Here is a 15384-nt window from a genome sequence, read left to right as displayed (position 1 = left end):
CCATTTTAGAACTACTGCGGAAAAAAAACAGACTTTAATTTCCATTCTTTTATTCACAAATAAAGTTAAACCGGTTCTGGTCAGTAACACCCAAAAAATCACAACAGCTGAGTTGATTTTTTTTTCCTAAAGTAAATGGTTATGTTTGCAAACATTTTATTTTTATTCACAACAAAGATAATAATTCTGTGAACATGGAGGACTATGCAGAATTTTAAAGATGATTGCAAGTCAAATGCTAAAATTCCCAGGATTTAGACCCTTCTAAAGCAACTGATGGACTATCAAAGGTAGTTATCAGTAAATTTGATGATCCTTGATCATTCATAGCAGCTAAAATATGGTGTTTTAAACTTTATAAACAATACACAAAGCCATCGGTTTTCTATTCCTTCGGTCCCACTTTGTGGCCAGGGTAAACCACAGCCTGTGCCAGCCGACTTTTGGCGAGAGTTGGTGTCCATCTTGAACTGTTTGAAATGCACATCATTTTTTAAAGACAAAAAAAAAATCATATTTACTCTCACATTGACTTTGTATTGAAGCAAAAACCCACTAGGAATAAATCATCTTGTTGAAAGTCCCAGCATGAGCAAGAACTCAAGTCCTATTGAGTAATATTTGCTGGATGTGTTTGGGATTGAATCTGTTGGCGTTTTAGCACATCTTTTTAGCTGCATCTCTCTGAAGGAGGCCTGTTATTCGCCCTGACACTTGCAGGACGGATGAATTATTTGTGTCTTGGTATCCATTAGTAGGGGGATGACCATAACAGGACAGAGCAAAGAAAGTTCATCCAAATGGTGCAAAAGACAGGGCATGAGTGCAGATTATTATTTATCTAAAGTTCCTTAACAACATGATTATTTGTTGCATGGAGGAGTTTTGTCATAGGGGGTATGTAAGATTTTAAAATATAATTTTAAAGTACCACCCATGCAAAAATATTTTAAATGATTTAATTAAATATTTAATGACATTATTATTACTTCAGGAAAATGTGCTGTAAATCTATATTAAAATATTTATGTTTAGATACCTTTGATGATTCAAGCAAATTGTCATCTGCTACCTAGCAACAAGTACTTAAACTTTATTTAGAATCAAGGTGCTTCTACAATATTCATAGATAATAATTTTATTTATATTCAGCACATCGAGTGGGGGGCGAAAAGTTTTCTTTTTCCTGGGGTGGGCTTGGCAAACTATAATTGAGAATCACCGGCTTAGAACATTGCCAAATGGTGCCAGCAAATGAAAGCTTTCAAGCATCGAAGCATGTAACATTTTTGAGATCCTTTTAACAATACAATCAATGATGTACCATACCAAACATAGCTTCTTGAGAGTACTTCCTGTCAGTTTGTGGCAAATGTTGCGAGTCACGCCACTGGCAAAGTCACACAAACCTCCTTGTCCGTTAAATCTTTTAACCCCACGCCGAGCTCAGTGTGGGCTCTGGGAATTGAACGAGCTGCTTCCACAAGCCATTAAGCGGAGAAGGCGCGAGACAAAGCCGTCGCCCGGCTGCCGCTAACGCGACGTGCATGCACTCAAACTGGGTTTCCAAATTGCAAGTGTACAGAACATGCCGCGCGCAAATCAAATGATTGATTCTGCAGCCCTGGTTACCCCTTTCACTTCCCTTGGATGACAATTGAATAATATTAAATCTGTTTTACATGTTGTGATTTTTTATTTTCTTAAATACATTTGAATAAAACTCAATTATTGACACAGTTGTAAACATATTCCATTCAATTTTATATACTTGGACGTCGGTTTAATTCATTGAAATTTGGAATGCTTGTTAACAACGCTCTGTGGTGTGTCTGATTTAAAATCCTTTTTTTCATTTTACTTAATTTTTCACTTTACTCAACAGTGAAAATGGATTTTGTTTTATTTTTCTCCTTTATAGTCCTCTTGCCCTGGGCTTCAGTAAGGCAGTGACTCACCAAACCAAACTAAATGAGCCGTGGGGAATAAAAAGATAATGGGCGCATTTGACACATGACAACCACTTATTAGCTTAGTAAAAGTGGAGTTTTTAGGTCTAGCGTTGGACTTTTGTATATCATACCAATTTCTGGAGCCGCAGACCAAGTGAAACCACACAGTTAGAGATACCACAACAAATGTAGTTCTAGTTGAACAAATCACACACAGATGGCACAGCACTTTTTTTTTTTTAAATCCAAAAATGCTATGTGGTGGTTCTGAAATACTTGGCGTCAGTGAAAAAAGGTTGAGAAGCAACACATTAGCTCATACTGTTACCATAGCAACACCATTCATTTGTAATTATGAGACAACATTTATTTATTCGAGGCCTAACTTTTTTTCCGAGCGCTGTATCAAAATTGTTTGCGTTCTGCAATATCAAAATAATTAAATGCTCTTTGATGCGTAGCGGTAATAAAGTATTTGGAAATAAGGCTGCAAATAACCAAACTTTTCTTCAGAGAACAATGCAATCATTTTATATATAAATCAATATTTTTAAGTCCAGTTTTGATGTTCTTTTCTATTTTAAGCATTGAAGTCTTCCAAGGCTGTGCTTCCTTAATTACAGCCACATTACATGAAAGATGTCCCACTTCCTGCCCACTCGTCTGCACAATCGTTCAGCATCACATTATTCCTTTGGGTATTAACCGACTACATCAAGTGTGAACAAGAGTATTATCAAACTATATATACTCATCACTGCTATTGTTTCTTTAAGGGCCTGCGTGGTTTAGTCACACTGAGATGCTTTCATTTAATTCGCTTCCACCGCGCTTCATTACAACTTTGTTAACAGCCTCTCGCCTCATAAATAACCTCAATGTGACTATTGCACTTTCACAAGTGGTAAGCAAGCTGCAGTATTGCAAAAATAGACTTCTCGTTGAGGGGTTGGTGGTAAAATCGGGAAGCCGACAGTAATTAAAGTGAGAAAGTGTTCCTTCGCTTTGTCAAATACTTTCTTCAGGTAAATTTTTGATTATTTTCATGGGTAATAGTCATGGGCAGATGTTTTTTGTTTTTTTGTTTTTTTTTTCAGATCTCAATGCCAATTTTGGACCCTCCGCAAAAAAGATTACCAATTTTTTATCTGATTAATTTCAAAAACCTGTGTTTCAATAGGTGTCAGTTATATGCAGAGTTTCTTTATTCCTGTTTATAGTTCTTTATCCGTTTCTTATTCACAAATAGCAGGAGTCTTATTATATTGTCAAAATTGCCCTTGCATTGTTCACCTAATCATTTTTTGTGAAAATCAAGATTTGATTTGATGTGAATGACAGGTACACAGAAGCATCTTATCAACACATTTCATGCTATTTGTCAATTAAAAAAAAAAAAAGATGTTAAAGAAAATGACCAAAAATGGTCAAAACACTCCTCAAATCTTCTTTTACATACCATTTTCAAAAGGTTTGCTTTTTTTCTACATGTGGGGGGGAAAGCACAATTAAATGCAGCACATTACTTTGTCCCACAACTTGTATTTAAGAATTTGTGGCCTGCTTTACAAGTCCATGCGTACAAGTTCAAGAACTTGGTTGAAAAACAATGACACCCATTCATCCCATTTTCGTCTCAGTCTCTGTGACAAAGGTGAACTCTTGTGGCATGCGCATAAAAAAAAAAAAAATAGTGGCAATGGAGCATCTATTCAGCCTCTGGAAAATGGATGAATCCTCTCCTTTGGGGAGACGTTGAATGGCCGCCGCGGTACAATGTTTGGCCGGAATAAAAAGGAAGCAATTTCATATACACTCACTGGATCTCGGCTAAATGACATTTAGAAGCAGCATGACTATTCAAGAGCACACTTTCGATAGTCTGACCATTCAACTTGATATAATTACAGGCTATTATACGGAATCGAGACAAAGGAAGACTGACAGTTGTGGAGTGGGTGAGGAAAGCGCGAAGGTGCAGGACTTTTTTTTTCGCTTTGCGTTGTTATTCTCAGAGTCTGATTGAAGTCATCACAATGGGCGAAGAAAAAAAGTCAGATTTTCAAAGCATTTTAAAACTCAGGTACAATGAAATCTTGGAAACCCCAAAGTTGACTCGAAAATATTGGATTGTTTTCAGTTCGCAAGTTTCGTTCTGACTTTTGTCATTTCAGTACTTCTGTTTCTGTCATTGTCAGTCATGAGTAGAGCTACAGTAAACCATAATTTTATTCATCTATTGATCTACAGATTATATATTTAAAAAAAAGTTTTAATTAGTTTATTCATATCCTAAATTCCACATTGAGACGAAAATGAAAAAAAAATATGATTCAGCTACTGATTAGTTCTGAAAAAGACAATACACAGTATTATTTATTTCCAAGATAATAAATGTTTGAAAAAATAAATTCAGATCGAACACAATGATAATACGTTTTTGTAGGGGTACAGAAACTGATGGGACTCCGAAATGCTTAGTATTTGAACAATTTTAAATCCTTGCTGCATCACTGCATACATCTGCAAGAAAGGCCAATGTAGAAAACAACGGTACAGTCGTATCTTGTTTCTCGCGGAGCTTCAAGGCAAATAATTTTATTCCAGCTTTTTTAGATGACTTATCCAACTTGGTCAACTTTTTTCCCCAGACAAACCAACAGAAAACAGTTGAACCTCTTCAGAGTTTACCAGTAAAATGAAACCTGTTACTCAGCAACTCCTCCTTTGAGATTCCCTATTCAATTTCAGTCAAAATCGGGCAGAGAAAAGTTAGCAAACTTGAACATTCCCGTCTACACGAGTCAATCTAAAAAGGTTTACCAAATTGAAGTCACGACATCAGCAAGTGTGGACACAAGCTTGCATGACTCCATCTAGATCACAATGATGCGATGAAGAGGACACAGATGTCAAGTACTTAACTTCTTGAATCCAGTCTTGCGCTCTTTTCACTTATTTGTTTTTTGTTTTGTTTTTTGCTCACACCTTCCGGCATTTTTTGCAAGAAGAAAGTGACACTGACCTTGACAACCTTTAAACATGTGATGTGTTTATAATATAGAGAGATGTTTCCATTCAAAGAGACTCCTCTGCCGCCAGCCAAAAGCAGACAAAGAGAATATCACAAGGCATTTAAATCTTCGAAGAGCGCGTTCTTGACTTTGTTGTTTGTATAATTGAAGATGTGTTTCCAAAATCTGTATGAACAACGGAGTTTATTTTGAAATCACAGAAAGTGACAATGGAAGAAGATATGCAACTTGGGAGTTTGCCAGGCATTTACGTTTGTTGATTGATAAAATCAGGATATTCATGCCATTTTTCAGTCTATTGCTTTTTGCAGCCTTTGAGAATTCTGAGGAAAGCCATTATAGAGAGTTCTTTACAGATGTCAAGGCTATATGTAGGTGTACAAAAAAAATACATGTGGCTGACCTTGGCAACATAATAAACACCCACAAGACCTTTTAACGTCTAGTGAAATCGCCCTATAGTCCTGGATTTTTTTTTTTTTCCTATTGTACTCTTTCAATGTACACATGTCACACACAGTCTGAAGCGAACAAAAGAGGCATCTGTAGTAACTTTATTTGAGTCATTCCATGATGAATCACCTGATGGGTCCTTCTCAAATTGTGGGGTGGGCACAAGCCCATGCCAGGGGGAATTTTTGGTGAAGGTTTATTTGTTTTTGTTTTTTTTTTCTTTTGTAAATGTCAAAAAGGATACAATTTCTGGCAATGTACTTTTTTTCTCTATATATCATGATCTTATTTACAGTCACCACAGCAAGTGTGGGGGGAGGGGCAAAATCTTTCCTTTTCTGGTTGAACTGAAAATTTTGATTTTAATTAAAGTTGGTGTATTTGTTGACAGTAACGGCGCAACACAAAGACTAAACTTGTAAGTCAGTTGGAGCAGTTTGAGAGCTATGGCCTGCAGAATTTTGACATTACCGGCGAAAAATATTAATTCTCAGTAACCACTTCACAAATGTCATATCGTTGGAAAAGCAACCCAACAAGGATTCCAAACCCTGCATTTAGGATATTGCTAAATATTTTAGTAACTTGCCTTATTGCTTAATAATTTGACTTTGAATTTTACCTTGTAGACCTGGACAAAAAAAAATCAAGAAAAAGAATCAGTCACAAGTGTTCTAATGCATAAAAGACATCAGTTACAGCCACATACTTCTCTGTTCCAATTTATGTTTTGTGAAGATTCAGTAGGTCCTGAGATCTAAAGGTTCAAAGGAAGGTGGCCATGTGCCATTTTTGCTTAAAAAGTCCCAATTTGACAGGTCATAGTTTCCAAACCTCCACGTTGATTGACCTAAAATTTTGTTCAGTGTTGTCCCAAAAATATCAACCAGTCCCTATAGACAAAAAGAACATATATCCAGCTTCAGCAAAATAGAAACACTACCTATTCTAAGCTAGAATTAACAGTGTTAATAAGCCATCGTTAACTTTGGCTGTATCATTGATACCTTGACGTATTCCCATGTTACTAATGTTATTGGATTTTATTTTTGCAATCTACTATCCATTGAAATTGAAGCTGTGATGGATTCACCCACCTACTGAGCAGAAATGTTCATAAATGTGCAGAAGAGTTATTTTTAGAACAGTCCAATCAGTTTATTTGTGCAGTGGCCATTTGTTTGCATTCAGACAAAAACTCAAGCAGTGCAGTGAAATTTTACAAGCAAAAATTGCAACCTGATTTGCTATTTCATCAAGAATGTACTTAATGTGCTGGAGTGTGTTGTGTTCAGTGACTGTGATCATATGAAGGGATTTATCTTCATACTTCCCAAAGTCTGTCACGAATCCTGACAAATGTCCAAGCTGGGTTCAAGCAAGTAAGTGGCAGCGATTTACAGGGATAAATGTCACCAAAGACACTTATATGCTTTCTTTGCATATTTTTTGGAGCAAGTGGACCAACAGTTGAAAATCCAGATCTTAAGGTCTTAAGGTTTCTTTATCATCTGCTTTCTCAGCAGAAAACTTGGTCAACAGTACATAGCACAGGTGTTGAGGTTCATATTTTTAAGTTAAAATTATAGAGGGAGTTTTATAAGACATAATTATTTTTCATGGATAGTAATTTTACGGATGGTAATGCAACAAACTTGATTTCTAATCATCAAAACAATGTAGTAATGCAGGAATGACTTCTATTTTTACAATTCCTGCGCTATAAGGAAGCCAGCTAAAATAAAATACATTCCGGACGTAAACTAAAAGCCCTAAAGTAGGCCTTAAGTTCTCAAGTTAGATTTGTGACATGAAATGGTATTTTTCATGAAAATTAGCACCACGAGATTCGCTTGGTGGGCTGCATTGGAATGAAAGCTATCATATAATAAAGCGTATCACCTTTCTTTTTACACACTTTGAAGCCTCAATATGTCAGCCGATGTTTAACCCTTGTGCAGTTTTTGTTATTGCGGTATTTGCCCATCTTGAGCTCATTTTTTCCCTCATTGTTCTCACAGTGTTTTACCCTAGGAATGGCACACTCCCTGTGGTGTGAAAACTCAAGTGGTCATGCCTTGTTGAACTTTGACATGTTGTCACCATCTGGGTGAAATTTCAGCTCCCGACTGTCTTTTTTCAATGCTTTCCCTTTGAAGTGAAAAGCCTTTGATGTAACGATCATAGGATTGAACAAAATACCACACAAGGGTGAAGCAGTTTGTCCATTGAACCATGTTGAAATTGCGTGCCTGGGAATCTCTTCCAAAAGATGCATTTAAATTTTTGTCTGCAAGTGTGGACCTTATACATGATAATGAGCAAATTTGGCATCATTTGCAATCAACCCCATTCTGCATCTCATCTGAGTCCTCTCAGCTGCCTGAGATCCCTTCACTTCAAATGTATTTGTTTTAAATAGCAAATCCTGCCTTTAAAACATTGCCTGTCCACTTAAAGGATTTGTGGTGACAGCAGTTTTACTTTGAAACAAAAATGTTAACAAATCAGATGCGAACCACCATCTTGGCTTGGAATGTATTGTTTACCTGAATGTCAACCTATCCAGCTTTCTATCAGCTTGCCTGATGTTACATACTGAGTCAATGCCAGTTTTTATAAAGTGACTTTTTTATAGTTCGGAGCACATAAAGCATTGTTTTATTAGCTGTAAGTATCTAGAGATATACTGTAATTAAAGTTAAAGTATGCAGCTGCTACTGTGGCGAGTCTTTTGCCAGTGGACTCATTTACCTCCATATGATGAGGTCAACTTAACGCACCGATTCATGAAATCCAGCAGTTTTGGCGTTTTTCACTTCTAACTATTTTGGAGAAAGTGTGCAGGGAAGTTGACAGGGTTTGCTTGTGTTTGGAATGACGCAAACAGAGTGATTTGTTTTCGTTTCTGTGTGTTTCGTCTCGTCAGGTTTCGTGAGGTACTGTTTGTTCTAAGTGCAGGTGTTTTTGTGTTTTTTCCCTCATGGTTATGCGTGGGTTGCGTTTGTCCTTGTGAGGGTGCAAATCTGTATGCTGCTTGCCTGCCCCCGTCTTCAACCACTTGTAGCTTGTGTTTGTTCTTTTTTGCAGTGATGGGCAACACAAAACTGGATTTTGTCAGTTGAATTACATATGATTCTGTAAATAATAAACTTTGAATGAAACAGGACGCTGACATACACTCAAAACAATCCCAAATGACATTAATAATCATCATTTCACTAAGATTCAGTGTGTTTTTTGTAAATACATTCTGTTTTGTTGTATTGGTTCATTAGCCAGAGTGTAAACGTACCTTCTGCGGGCATCCGTATTGTCAAGGCTGAAGCTGAAGGAGGCCATCAATATATTGCTAATTAAAAGCATTCAGCTACCGTCTCTGCTCTAAAGAGCTCAGGTGTTGTCATCCCTTTTTCCTACTCTTCATTGATTAAGTTTGCCTTCCAATTTGTCAGTCTCAGTAAATACATTTATTGTGACGGTTTTGCCCCTCTTTAATCATTGTCATTACGCAGTAGATGAATGAAATTTAATTGTGGTGGTAATCGTGAGGCTATCATTCATTATTGAGTTGCACAAGCGAAAAGGGAAGAAGAACTCCCACTGGAAAGAAATACATTTTTTCTCTCTGCTGTGATCTGTAAGTGAGTTGATTTTGCCCAACAAGAAAATATGTACATCTGCTTGCTGATGTCACAAACACAAACAGTGCCGAAACACTGTTACAGATAATGTAACAATACTTACAGGCATATTGCCTTAACCATTTGTGAAACCGTTTGTGAAAAATGACTAACTGTAGCTAACTGAGTCGCTTAATTGTGAAACTCTTCCTAGTGTAAAAAGTCTGTCTAAATTATACTGCCTCCTGGTGGCCAGGTTTCCACAATTAGCAGTAGCCACCTCATGAATTCAATTCTTTACATTCATTATGCCGTTACAGTGTGTTTTTATAAAGTACAATACTGTATAGCGCTATTTTTTCTTATTTTAAGCTTCTTACAATTTTTGTTGCTGTTTTTTTTTGTTTGTTTGTTTGTTTTGCAAAGGAAATAACATATTAGCTACAGGTCCTGAGCCTAAATAGAATAAGATACATAGAAAACAAATCAATGAAAGGAATACAATCTCTCATGCATTTTTATAATGAAAGAAAAATGGAAATAGGATTTTGCTATTTGAGAGGAAATGGCAGGAAAAGTCAGAGATGGAAGGAGACACTTAAGGCTGACTGACTCACAAGGACATTGCTCTTAACCGCAGTGGAAAGAACAAATATTTTCATCAGAACTCTGTGTACTCCACTCATGTTACACACGCGTACTCGCAAAAGTTTACTTTGCACACAAACACACTCTTAGAGGAGTCTAACAAGAAAATGTCATCTTTTTGGAAAGAAATAATTGAATACACATGTTGCTCACCATTTCTTTAACGTACACAAGTACTGTACCTCAAAAAATGACTTGAGACATTCCCCCAAGAAAAATCCACTGTCACGAAGCCACATCAATTTATAACCAGAAGTAGCAATATTTAATACACAACGAGTAAGGATGCCACTGTACTTTTATTATAGCTTGTCTGTTCAAAATAACGCACTAAACCTTTATTATAACAATTTATTATGAACCCTCGCTATGGAATTGGCATGATGGGAAAAGCTGTCGTGCAATCTTAAAGTTAGGAACGGGCCGCTAAGTAGTGCAAGTAGTGTAAATAGGATTTGAATACAAACGTTAATGGTATGGATAGACCGATAATCTGCCGCACTGATCAGCACTGATTTGGCATTCTGACAAAATATTGGCCTTTAAAAACATTTAAAAAATAAATGATAGCTGATAATAGAGCAATTTAAATCTGTGCTAACTTAGGGGAACTAAAAGATTTTGCTGACTCCATTGAAATAAGTGAAAGTCATTCCTACTATTTTGAAATTAATGGAGAATTTTGTTTATTGTAGAAAACTATAGTGAGCAATTTACTTGAGTAAATTGTTGTTTTAAAAAAAAACATTCTTAAAAGCATTTTAACAAAGTCATATTACAGATAGTATATTTTTTCTTTTTATTTTGGCCTTAATATGTTCTTTTTACTTAAAATCAAGACTGGCTTCATATCGGTAATCAGCCTTCTTAACTACAATAATCGGCAATGGTCCTAAAAAAAAATTGATCTGTCTGTAGTTATTAAAAAGTTATATGTTAGCTTCCTAAATCTTAAAAAAGTTCAGTAATGAGTTAGTATAAAACTGTTTTGTTACATGTAAAATGTCTTATCCCATTTGATGTATGTTACTGTTTATTGTTTTGCTTTTTTGTGCTTTTCAAATGTAATGTTTTAACATTTTTGATCAAATACAATACGAAAGCCATCGTAGGTAATGGTAAAATATATCAGATTGATAAACTAAGATTAAAGGAGAATATACTTTTATTAAACTATTATCAACTAAAATGGGTAGTGAGCATTGAAAAAGAGCTAAGAATGACCTGCTCAGGTGTGAGTCAGAAATTCTAACCATTCACTTGGTACACTATCCTCTTATGGGGGAAAAAAATGTATTGAGGTGAACCACATCTCTCTGATTGGAGGGATGACACCAACACTTTAAACAGTGGCTCTTCCATGCTGCCGCAAATGCAAACACAGGAGAACGTCCTACCATCAAGAATTTATAAAAGCATCCCGGGTGTATGGAGGCCTCGTCCTTGGCAAAAAGAGGCCATTATTATTCAGTCGTAGCAAACAAGCGAATCCCTTCAGATGTGCGCAAAGTGGATTCACTGTCAAGGTTCAGCGGTGACAACAAGACTAATTACTCCATAATGGGAACCTTGCCTTCCTTTTCAAACTTGCGACAGGAGGCTCGCGTCGCAGCAAAAGCGTCTGGATGATTACAACGCAGGGCTGGCCGCCATCCGCCGTCCATGCAAATGAACCACGTTCAGCGAAACACTGCTCTCTTGTTTACTTATTTATTTATGTTTAATCAAGGCCTGGTATAGAGATCAATGACCCCTCCCCCTCTTCGGAATGTTTTGTCTACACACGCTTTGTTTTCTAGAAGCCCTGTGTGGCGTTAAATATTAAACAATATCGCTTCTGACGCTTTTCATTTTTCTGCTCGGCAGCATGGACATCATGCTTGGGGAATTGTTCTTTCAATACAGCACGCTAAACTTGAGTACAAACACTGGCATGCAAAGTAAAAAGACATCCAGATAACTGAATATCCCACCGGAATACATTATTAAGTATTGGGATTCTTCTACCACCACCCTTATAAAGGAGAATTTCTTTGTTTAATATTATTTTGCAAATGTTGTGCCAACATTTCCAGGGTTAGTTTTCTTCTTGCAATGGGAGATACTTAAAGTACAAAACTTTCATTTTTGCGGTCCCCACAAGGTGTGAACTATCAATGCACGTCTTTAAGCCTTTTAAGCCTGTCCTGGAATATTCAATCGCCTGTTGTCCTGATCTGTCTGAAGCCAGCTACTGTTGACCTCCAAAACTGCCTTGTTTTACTATAAAACTGGTCTCAACTCCACTCTGTGTTTTTTGAAGTGCAAAGTAAGTTTGCTAATATCGATTTTGAATGTAGACAATATAAGTTGATAGTTATTTTGGCTAATATCAGATCGATATTGATATCAAAATCAGATCACCCATTTCACAAAGGCAGCAATTAAGAAAATAATCAATATTAATTATTAATTTCCTTTAGGGGGTAGGCTCTAAGCTAGGCTCCAAGTATTGAATTCAAATTAATTGAAATTCTTGCTGCACTTCCTAAAACCTGACTCAATAACAGCCGGCATGAAGCGCAGGTAGACTGCGCTCATCTCCGCCCTTCACCGACAAGAAGGAGGCGTATGACGGGCAGTGAGGCGGAGAAACGGGCCGGTAGGTGATTGATAAGCGGTGCCAACGCAAGAGGTCGGAGCCATGCCTCAAAAAAAATGCTGCCATCGATTCTCATTGCCCTTTAAACAAACAAAAACGACACCGCGGCGCGCAAAGTCCCCGCCATGTTGTTGTAGGCTCGAACTTGACACCTTAATCCACCACATGCGGCTCCATGTGACACGACGCCCGCAGTGCTTCTCACCGGCATACTTAAGTCTAGCTAGAAGCGTGCCGCTATTTTTAGTTTTAATGGGGATTTTTTTCGTGCCTCTATTCGCCGAGTGCCTTTCTCCTGATAGTGCTGAAATCTGCCTCCCACCCTCCTGTTATGGCTGCAGTTTAGAGGCTCATTAATAACCAAGCATCCCCAGCCACCTCGTGTGTCCCACAACATCTTATAGCACAACATCCAACACCCAGCAGGAGGCGGTAGAAAAAAAAAAAAACACAGAATATAATCGTCTTTAGGAGACTCTCGCTAATGTAACGAGGCAAAGACTTCTGCCATTTATCACAGGAATGGAAAGTGAGTGTGGTGATTATGTGTGTAAATAAAGAGAGATTACTGGTGGGTGTGGAGCAGTCGGTGGTCTTTGGCGAAGGTCAGCATCCTTCTCAACTACTCAGTCACACTTTGAGGATGTTACTGTTGTAGCATTTATAACTGCTGTTGTGTCAAAATCATAGCTCCAAACGTGAGCAACATGAAGAAATGCTATATTGTAGCAATAGCAAAGGTTTCAAACTCCAATCCTCAAGGGCCAGTGTCTTGAGTGTTTACAATGTTTCTCTCTCCAACACATCCCCACAGCCACCGAGGACAGGAATTTGGCACCTGTGAACTAAACACTTTCTAAAAGTCTTGTATCAGAATATTGTAGCTTTTTTAAATGATGCAGCCTCACATTTTCATGTCATATTTTTGCAAACTTATTTTGTGTATATATATATATATATATATATATATATATATATATATATATATATATATATATATATATATATATATATATATATATATATATTACAAATCACATTTATGTTGCAGAGATTAGTTTTCAGTTATTGATGAAAATATGATTTTTTGAGAAAAATGTCCATTTTGGAATTTCTAACCAAACAACCTCCTAATTGTTTCGACTTGCATTCATTACCTAGCAGCCACAAGTTACACATGGTAATTTAGGTGTATGAAGATGAAGTATTAGTAGACGATGGGCACTATGGAAAGATAAATATGCCAAAACTTTAAGGGATTTCAACATTCAAACTGCTGTAACTAATTTTTTTAGCTACCTCCGTCTTTTAACCTATAGAAAATGCATCATCACACACACAAACACACACATATATACATATATAGACATATATATATATGCACACACATCTGCTGTGTCATGGGGTAATTGAGCCGTCCGTCTGAGCATCATGTGGAAAATAAAGGCTCACTCCCAGCGGGACTTCCTGCTGTTGTGATGTAAGAACGGCGAGCGAAGGGAAGGCGGAAAGGTCAGCAAGCGAAGGGCTCATAAATCGTTGTGACATGCGCACGCGGAAAGCACATGTTTCTAATCAGCTCGGGTTCAAATAATATTATGGTTGAAGGAATCACCGGCGAAGTCATTAGCCGTTATCAAAGCCTATAACGTTGGTGTGCGGATACTCTTGGGGAGGATTAGGGCTTAAAAGCCACTGGGAACTGGAGGCAGAAAGAACTAATATAACGCTATGGGTGAGCGGCTCAGGCAGGTGGAATGATTTCTCATTTTATGCTCAAATCGGCTTCTGTTTCGAACAGCTTGACCGTAAAAAATATCAAATACTGTACTTGAATGGTACTCATTGAAGTGCAGACCTTGACATGAAGTGCAATGATGCTCAAACTTGAGGTTGCGCTGACACATATATCCTGAAAGATGATTTTTGATTTTGCAACCTTTGGGTGAGAGGGATAAACTGAATATATGGTATGTTCTCTCAAATATGCAAAACTGAGAGCCAAATCTTCAATCAAGAGTTTGTGGATAATCAGTTGGACCAATAACCTTAATGTCGATATTTGGCTTTTTGACAAATATCTGGTTCAGCCTTTTTTTGAATGAAATTTTAAATGAAATGAATTTTTTTAAAGGAAATTCAAGAAGAGATCAATTTTATAACTGTGTTGATCATTCATTTAAATTTACTGTTGCATATTAAATGTTAACTTTATAAAAATAAACAAAAAAACAATGCTGTTGAGCCTAGGAACTCTGCATGTTTTTTTTTTGGGGGGGGTTAATATGAAAATAGACATGAAATATTTCAATGCTTAGAAAATGTCATTTATTGTATATAACTAGAGGAAGCTATCTATTTGCTATTAATTAATTTAGTCCTAAATTAACTTTTTAAGACATGCTGATAACGCTGATAGCCAGTGAACTTTGTTAGAATTTCAAAACAAAGATGTGAGCTGTCTTAGGTTGAAAAAAAAAAAATTAACTCTCAAAAATGGATAAAAAAAGACATATTTGCTAATGTTGGGCAGAAACCGAATACAGTAAGTAACATTTTGTTTATTATGTTTTGCTTTTCCTGTTTTTCCCCAAATATATACACTATTGGTTAGTCCACAGGTGGGAATGTTTTATTGACTAATTGAAAGAGTTAAAAATGGCTTGGATTTGTTTTGATGCAAATTTGTCATTTTTGGAGTCTCATGAAGTGACGGTTATGAAATTATGAGGACTCCACATGACGCCAGCGATATGTTTGAAGACATTCCAACAAAGTTAGTATTTGTCATTTTTTGGCCAAGTATCACTTGGCCATCTTGACCTCTAGTAATCGGTATTGACCTTACAATATACACATATGTCTTTCTCTAGTATGTATAAAATGGTTGGCCGTGATTCCTTTGAGTATTTTAGCAAAACGTTAGCTAGTCTGTTGGATCTGATCTGTGAGTTTTGCCACAAACCCCAAAACAATCCTTCCATTTTCTAAGTATAAAGAGATTGCGTATTACACCTTGAATAAAACTAAAT

This window comes from Hippichthys cyanospilos, chromosome 13, assembly GCF_059441005.1.
Source record: "Hippichthys cyanospilos isolate Australia breed blue-spotted pipefish chromosome 13, RoL_Hcya_1.0, whole genome shotgun sequence".
NCBI classification, from domain to species: domain Eukaryota; kingdom Metazoa; phylum Chordata; class Actinopteri; order Syngnathiformes; family Syngnathidae; genus Hippichthys; species Hippichthys cyanospilos.
Note: the sequence above shows the minus strand (reverse complement) of the source record.